The sequence below is a fragment of the Girardinichthys multiradiatus genome, chromosome 23 (assembly GCF_021462225.1).
Source record: "Girardinichthys multiradiatus isolate DD_20200921_A chromosome 23, DD_fGirMul_XY1, whole genome shotgun sequence".
Classification (NCBI taxonomy): Eukaryota; Metazoa; Chordata; class Actinopteri; order Cyprinodontiformes; family Goodeidae; genus Girardinichthys; species Girardinichthys multiradiatus.
Window position 1 is genome coordinate 45,477,903 of NC_061815.1, and position 9,201 is coordinate 45,487,103.

A 9,201-nucleotide genomic window follows, 5' to 3' on the forward strand; every position below is an offset into this window, starting at 1 on the left:
CATATTCCAGTCCTTAGGGGCCGGTGTCCTACAACTTTTAGACGTGTTCCTTTTCCAACACACCTAAATCAAATGGTTTCAAGTTCAACCTGTCAAGACCCCAACGCCAAGAGTATGAGACCCCTGTAGAGCTCAGATTTAGAGTGGTGTTCTAAATAACAGGGACGTGTTTTAAAAAGTAAAGCTCCCTTCCTATATCTCCATACAGCAATAAAGTGGAAACAGCAAATTTTATTCAAAATAAAAATATGAGGAAGTGTTCAATTGAGGAAATTAGTTCAAAAAACAGCCTTCATTGTTTACAAACTTTGATCGTGTGACTAAAACTTAAAAATGCTTAATTTCTGTAAATCATTATTTGTTGTAAAATAATTTTTTCTGGGAACTAGCATTGCATGGAGTTAACTTCTAGCTCCAGTTAATAAGCATTACAGCCCAGATTGATATGATTATATTCCCAAAATTCATGCACGCTTGAACGACAAATGTTCCTTGAGAATGCCACATTTCAATGAAAGACTCAATTACACAGACATCACATGGATGGTAGTCTAATATGAGCAAATATGAATGTAATTTCCACACACACAAAAAAAAGATATATTTAAAATAACTGGTTGGCCAAATCTACAAAGATGCAGGATCCACAGAGGCCTGTTAGATTTGCTAGTAATTGCATCCAATTACTAGCAAATCAGTGGCTGCCCTAGAGCTTACAAAGTCTTATCTTAATTTCCAAAGTTAATTTTCTAAAGGCCAATTCTTACAATGGGACATGCACTTCCTATGCAAATCTAAAAGCAATGTCCCAACCAAGATCTTTGCAGACTTGCAAAATGAATTACCTTTGGTTTTTAGTGTTGCAGGCAAAGCTACATGCAGTCAATTCCTGCAATAATATGCAAGAGATTTTTACCTCAAAGCAAGATGGTCCAGAATTCAAGCCTCTAATGGGGCCTCCGGTGAGGTTTCGTGTTCATGCTTGCATTTTTCCCCTTCCACAGTCCAAACCTCTGCATTTTGGTTAATTGACCACTCTAAGCAGCCCCTAGGTGAGTGTCTGCATGGTTGTCCTGGCAACCACTTGCAGTTGTACACTTCTCACTACTGACCTTAGAGACACTCATCCACAAGGATGAAGTGGGTATGGAAAAATGGGAGTACACAATTTAGTCTAATCTGGATCCAGCTGTTTTAAACCAAGCTTTTCAAAAGTGTCTTTAGAGTTGTGCAAAACTCCTTTATTTCAGAGGAAAGACACAGGCATTTGGTTACAGTTAAAGGTTGCTGAGCTTTCTAAAGTCTCCACATTTTAGCCATCATTTGAGCTTTACTTTTAATGAAAGATCCTCAACCTTCATTGGTAGGTTAAGGGTAGGATCATATCTCCAGATATACAGTTTTCCTCCAAAGCAAGGTTATACAGGCTTCCACTTCCACCTTTGTAGGCACTGGTCACCATCCTGAGCCAACCCTTCTCACCCTGAAAGAAAATATAAAGTAATTTGCTTGCAACCATGTTCTTTTAAACTCATTTAAGTTCAAGTCTAGTAAACTTTGAGCTGCAGTAGCTTGACTCACCCAAGGTTCTCCCCAAGAGTTGCGAACAATCCAGTATTCAGTGCCATTTTCGACACCCCAGCCTGCTACTGATACGATGTGGTTAATGACAGGAAACTTGACATACTCTGAATATAAGCCTCCGGCATACTCGTCAAGTTTCTGAGTGGCCATGATCCCACAGCTGAAGACAGACAATTGAATCAGGTTAACCTAATCTTAAAATTCATTAAATTCTTCATTTCCTTGGTCTTAAACCTGATTGGTCCTCCAGCATAGATTTCTGCCATCATATCTTCTCTTCCACTCACAGCTCCAAAGTCCCCCACTTTCCACAATGTGTGGTTCTGGACGTTATTGCACTCCCCAAAAGTTGTACATGTGCCACAGGCGTTGAATGGGTTACATTCTAGAAAAAAATAAAAATCTTTCCTACAGAGGCAAATTTAGTTATACATAAAGTGATTCTGGAGTTCTTACGTTGGTCAACAGCCTGGTAGTTGTTACAGGTCTCGTCAGGTATTCCATAATTGTGGGCATACTCCCACACACCTGCATGGTCTCCTCCGTGACAGGTACCAGACTCGGCGCAGTCGATTACATGTTGAACAGACATAAGTAGATGGCCACGCTCCTCTCCGCTTAATATTGATACGATCTAGTGGAAACATTTCAAAACAAAAGCCAATTTCCATGTGCTTTAATTTGCCACCCCCCACCTTTCCCCATTTAAAAACATTCTCTGATCATTGCATTTTTAAAACTTAGTTTCTACTTTCAACAAAGTTGCTTGTCATTCAGAAACAAGGCAGTTTTTAAAATGGCAGGGCTGCTTGATAATTGTATGTTCTTAGTAAATTGTATTTGGCTATATGGATGCTTTCATTAAGTGTTAAACATCCAAGCAAGAGAACACAATAAGTCCAACCATTCAACAAAAGAAACCAGTGCAGCTTACCTGCCATAGCACTGGTGCTACCATGCGCCCAGCAGGAGCCACAAAACTGGGGGATGTGCTGGTTACGGGTTGCACTAACGTAGTTTATGCCATTCACGTTCCTCCAGTCCCAGGACTTTGGCAAGGGAGCAAGGTTCAGAAGTTCATGAGGACAAGGTGCAGTTCTATGTAAAACAAGTCACAGTATAGTCAACTTGGCCACTCAAACACCTCGACAGTTTAGGTTTATTTCCCCATGTCTTAGTCAAGACACAACAGCAGATCAAAACTTTCCTTTAACTTTTTAGCTACCCGACTTTAAGCACAATAGCCAAAAGGTCATTAAAAGTATCAAGGTGTACCATGCAAACATTAAGAGTTGGCTCCCTGACATAAAAATTTAATTTAAGTTCCTTTAAGCTATGCAACAGACAACTTTAAATCAAAGTACCCTACTTATTTAGGGTTTTTTAATTTATCAGTTTTTCCATTGATCATTATCTCATCTTGAAAGAAAACATTTAAAAATTCCAATTATAAAAAACCCAAAACTCACTTAACTCCATAGATTTGTGTTTTAGGAAGAGGATTGTAGCAGCCAAGCCTGCTGCTGAAGATCTGCTGTGCTGTAGCAGCATGTATGACAAGCATAAAAATGAAACCTTCTAGCTGAACCATCTTCACAACGTTCACCTCACATGCCACTGGTAGGCATACTCTTCCAAACAGACAAACCTGTTGGATTTATTTAGGCTAATCGGGCTTTATTGAGCACACATGTGAGCACCATGGAGTGCTGCTGGGCATGTCCAGGTGGTGGAAACCTGGTAGATCTTGATTATACTAAAAAGATCATGACTATTATTGTTAGGCGTGGATTAGAGTGGGCCAAACTGCTCAACCTGGAACTACCCTTACAACCAGATGAACAGATTTCTTTTTTTTTGTGGCACTAGTGGCCTTTATTTTGTAAGTTGACCAACAGGAAATGAGGTGGGAGACGGGAAGGCATGCAGCAAAGGTCAACAGGCTTGGACTCCAACCTGTGACAGCTACATCCAGGACTATAGCCTCCATACATGTCTTTAACCCTGCACCACCGGCGCACCCTGGACACAATAATTAAAGGTAAACTGTCACTGATATATTTTCATAATAAAAAATGCTTACTTCCGTGGACTAAAATCTCACAGTTTTACTTTAATGTTGATTGACTCAAAAGTGGAACAAACCTATTCCAATTTAGCCTAATTTTGCAAATATTGATGTACAGCAGCCGCTGTGATTGAGATCAGAGCTGATGATATGAGCAGTCAAAATTATTAGTTGTGTGAGCTGAATAGCATAAGTAGGTCTGGCGTAAAAATGAAGACATTTTCACATTTATATCGATGTACTGATTGTTGACAGAATCTCCTCATTATGTTGTCTCATTTGTGTTTTGTTTATGCTCTAACTGCATCTCAGTGACAACAAAGACTTTATCAAGCTTCACTGTGAGACTGCAAACAGAGCGTGATACTAATTGACTGCCTGCCATCTTCCCCCATCTGCAGGAATAGAAAGTCATATTTAATGCCTTGATTAAAATCTAATCCCTCCATGTGAGACGGAGATGAAAGTAATTTTCATGTAATGGAGACTATTAATATTTAGATATGGAAAGGAAACCAGATCGCAGACTTGCAATCAGCTGGAGGATGTTAACTGAATTTCTGAGCTCTTAGGGAGCTACAAACCAAAACTTGTAATTCAAATAGTAGCTTTTTTATATTTCCAATTAATACATTTTGAGCTTTGTCTTGTCTAATTTTGTTTTTCTTCATTTAAAACCTGCGATGACACCATTTTCCCTTTGAGATAATTAGGAGAATATTGATGTTCAGAAACCTCATATTATGTCTGTACTAACTGTAGATACATTTTCACACTGTGTTGATTACATTGATACTTTATATATCAGGCTTGTGGTCGAATTTCCTCTAATGTGCTCAAATGATGGCAATTTTTGTAATGTAACAATTTTAGTCAGGTGATTCCAGCTTCCTCAGTATTTGTTATTGGACCTTCTTATGCTTCTGTCCATCCATTTACTGTAACAGCATTGCGGAGGGACTGGTGCCTATCTCTAGCGTTCATTGGGTAAGAGGTGGGGTACACCCTGGATAGATAACCGGTCAGTCACAAGCCTTACCTACACTCGTTCCAGGAGACATAATCCATGTCACGTAGAATCTGAATTTTATAAAAAGCATAAAACACAAAAATATTTGGAATAATTATGTACAGGTGCACTTCAGTAACATAGAAAATAAATTGTTCATTAATTTCAGTTTCAATTAGTCGTAAAAGTGAAACTCATTGATAGATTCATTACAAATATAGTGACATATTTTAAGTGTTTATATCTATAATAGACCGGACGGGGTATACGACAGGGTATTGGAGAGGAGAGTCCGGCCGATAGTCGAACCTCGGCTTCAAGAGGAGCAGTGTGGTTTTCGTCCCGGCCGTGGAACACTGGACCAGCTCTACACCCTCTACAGGGTGCTCGAGGGTTCATGGGAGTTTGCCCAACCGGTTCACATGTGTTTTGTGGACCTGTAGAAAGCATTTGACTGTGTCCCTCGTGGTGCCCTGTGGGGGGTGCTCCAGGAGTATGGAATCGGTGGCCCTTTATTAGGGGCCACCCGGTCCCTGTACAAGCGGAGCAGGAGTTTGGTCCGCATTGCCAGCAATAACTCGGACCTGTTCCCGGTGCGTGTTGGACTCCGGCAGGGCTGCCCTTTGTCACCGGTCCTGTTCATAACTTTTATGGACAGGATTTCTAGATGCAGCCAAGGGCCGGAGGGGGTCTGGTTTGGGGACCAGTGGATTTCATCTCTTCTTTTTGCAGATGACGTGGTCCTGCTGGCCCCCTCTAGCCAAGACCTAAAGCATGCGTTGTGGTGGTTCGCAGCCGAGTGTGAAGCTGCTGGGATGAAGATCAGCTCCTCCAAGTCCGAAGCCATGGTACTCGACCAGAAAAGGGTGGCTTGTCCTCTTCAGGTTGGAGGGGAGTTCCTGCCTCAAGTGGAGGAGTTTAAGTATCTCGGGGTCTTGTTCACGAGTGAGGGAAGAATGGAGTGGGAGATCGACAGACGGATCGGTGCGGCTGCCGCAGTAATGGGGGCGCTGTGCCGGTTCGTTGTGGTGAAGAGAGAGCTGAGCCGCAAAGCACAGATCTCAATTTACCGGTCGGTCTACGTTCCTACCCTCACCTATGGCCATGAACTTTGGGTCATGACCGAAAGAACGAGATCCCGGATACAGGCGGCTGAAATGAGCTTCCTTCGTAGGGTGGCCGGGCACTCCCTTAGAGATAGGGTGAGGAGCTCGGCCATCCGGTAGGGGCTCGGAGTAGAGCCGCTGCTCCTCCACATCGAGAGGAGCCAGTTGAGGTGGCTCGGGCATCTATACCGGATGCCTCCTGGGCGCCTCCCTCGGGAGATGTTTCAGGCACGTCCCACCGGGAGGAGGCCCAGGTGACGGCCCAGGACACGCTGAAGGGACTATGTCTCTCGGCTGGCCTGGGAACGCCTTGGGCTCCCCCTGGAGGAACTGGAGGAAGTGTCTGGAGAGAGGGACGTCTGGGCGTCTCTGCTGAGTCTGCTGCCCCCGCAACCCGTTCCCGGATAAGCGGAAGATGACGAGTACGAGTATCTATAATAATTATGCTTTGAAGCTATTGCAAAGCCAAGTTCAGTGTCTCAGGAAATTAGAAGAATACACAAGATCATAAATTGGTTGAACCACTGAGCAGCAGCCCAGCCCCTTTTCTAATTAGTTCAGGTCAGAAACGTTTATCATCTCTGCTCCAGGAGATGCTCAACACATAGAATGTGACAGTTGTAATTTGTAGCTTTAGCTTCAAGTCCATGCCTTGTGAATCTAACCCAAACTTTGGCTTTGCTTCACATTCCTCTCAAGACTGTTGTAAGTATACAGCACTCTGAGAACAACTAGCTTCTTTAGCAATTATATTTTCATGGCTTGTCCTCAATGTGGTGGGTGTCAGTGACTCCCTGCTAAACAACTGATGAGTCAGCAGTCTTTTGGTTTTTATTAGCAGTAAAACATAAATCAGCAAAATTAATAGACCTATATGCAACACACACACTGTGTCCTTAATCTATATGAGTTTGAGTGACCAAAACAAATAACGTTTTGATGATTTTCTAATTTATTGAGATGGACATGTATCTATCCTCTCTCTCTGACTTTGCTTTCCCATTTTGATATATAATTTTCTATGGAAATTGGTGTAAAGTGGGGAAAAATATATTTTCTGCATGAAAGGCAAGAAGCATAAACCTGGGTTATTAATTTGTACTGTTTTCCTGTTAATCGTAAATCTGAAAATGCTGTACACGTATGCACATATTTAAAGAAAAGTCAGATCAATGATATTTGGTGATTTGTTTGCTAACTTGACTGCTTGTTACAGAGGCGTCAGGGTGATATCTCCGTGACTGCCTTAGTGAGAGTGTCCTCTTTCTCATTAATGTCAACATCATTAGCAAGCTGGTGAGGTAGGTGATGGAGTTCTGCGGATGTTGAGCTTGTTGTGTATTCAGCTGAACTGCTGTGTGTGTCAGAGTGTTGGTGGGGGTGGGAGACATAACATACGTGTTCAGTGATCTGTGCAGAACTTAGAGGTCAGTTGTCTTTCTCTGGCTTTTTCTCAATATGATACTTCACATCCACATATTTTCCACTCACCTGTCAACTGCAATGAAGGAGGGATCAGATAACTGAACAGCTGAATAAAAAGAGTAGCTACAGAAATCTCTCCTCAGGCATCTTCGTCATTTTTGTGCGGGTGCAAGAATAAAAATTGTGTTTAACTTGGTGGTGTGTTTTTAGCCTGAGTGTTATCTGATTTTGTTTTTAATATAATCTCCTCAACTTTAGAAATCCCCCAGAAATTTCACAGTGATTTTTGATATTGGCAAAATAGCTCTTTGATCAGGGCACATTTGTAACACAGGGTGGCACAAGTACATGGGAGTGGGGTGGGGGTGTATCTGGCTATCAGATCCTAACTTCATATATCAGGTTATTTCTCTGGTTTTATTTATTATTTTTTTTAACCATGTCCTGTCCGGCAGAGTAGCTCTCAGAATTGTTGTCTGAGTACCAAGAAAAAACTCAACACATTTATTTTCACAAGTGGAGCATTACAGCTAATGCTTTAAATATCTGCTTGATATTTATGAAAGAAACTTTATTAGAAACTGCTTTGAGATTATTTCATTTGTTCCGGACACAGAAACAAAAAGGGAAAAAATAAGAAGCACGAAAGAGAGAGAGGTGGGGCAAAAAGGAAAAAGGGAGAGAAGGACAAAAGAATGGAGGGAGGAAAGAAGGATGAAGAGATTACAAGATAACACCCTGCTTGCTTCTATACCTGCAGAAGAATTTATAATAACAGCTTTTTTACCAAAAAGTACACGGTACTTATTAATGCAAGATGTAATTAGTGGTAAATGCGGCTCAATATAGAACATTTGCGTATCTGTTAAGACCTGAATCTAAACACCTGTGGGTCTGAGTGTGAGCATGCTCGTATATACAAGGTTTCTCCATAAAAATATGCAATAGCGAGTGTGAGGAGCCACAGATCTGCCCCCCTGGACCTGGGACAAATACGGAGGATATCCAAGCCATAGACATCCAAAGGCCCCCCAGAGCACAGGAACCCCAGGAGAACCATTGCCGGGACTACTGCAACCCCCACAGAGAAGAACAGGGGAAAGTCCCTGGGGAACCACCCAGCAGCCACAGTAAAGAAGCCCCAGGGAGCTGCAGCAACCAGCCCACAGACCCCGCCGGCAGCCATCTACGCCAGAGCAGAGCCATGGACCCAGAGACCCGAGACCCCAGGACATATCACTCCCCAAGCAGAGGCCCGACAGAGCCCAGGGGTCCAGGCCCTGGCAAGCAGCCACCGTGAGTGACCTGGCACACACCAAAGCACCTAGTCCCGTACACCGTCAATCACAAGTACACCAGCGGGCAGAGACACCAACCACCGGCAGGTAGTGTGGCGGGGAGGACATAGGCCCCACATTTGATGGGGGTCCTAAACTAATCCAGGAGAGGGAGTAGTCCAAGGCCCAACCTGACACAAAAAACAGGCTCACAGTTATGATCACACATTCCCACCCTCATGCGTACACATTAAAACACTCTCACCCACCCACCGTAAAGACAAACAACAATGGACGTCATACACTCACTCACACTCCCCATACATACTCTATTCTCCCTGGTCCAGGTGCTGACACTCCATAGGGACAATTGGCCCCCGGACCCAGGAGGTGATCCTTTCCCTCCAGGGGTGGAGACAGGCCAATTGCTCCAGCACCAACCTTGACTAGTGCTGGCACTGCCCGAACTCGAGTGACCCCAGCCCGGACCCCAACCCCCTGCCCCGAGCCCAGTCCCCAATGACCTCCATCCTCATTTAAAGCGGGGGCCACGTACAAAAGAGGGGTCTACCAGGTCCAAAGGAGCCCACCAACCAAACCCGCCACAGGATGAAACAGTCCAATCCCCCCCAATGAATTCCGATCTAAACCCCAATGCCCCCCCCCATCCTCATGAACCCCAACATGAATTTCCCCAAAGGGCCATCCCCAACCAGGACACAGATATTGAAC

The 9,201-nt window shown here is 43.5% G+C and overlaps 1 pseudogene; it reads right to left on the bottom strand.

Moving 5' to 3' along the window:
- Positions 1-1,215: 1,215 nt before the first annotated feature.
- On the bottom strand, positions 1,216-3,225 carry LOC124859983 (annotated as a pseudogene).
- Positions 3,226-9,201: the final 5,976 nt, after the last annotated feature.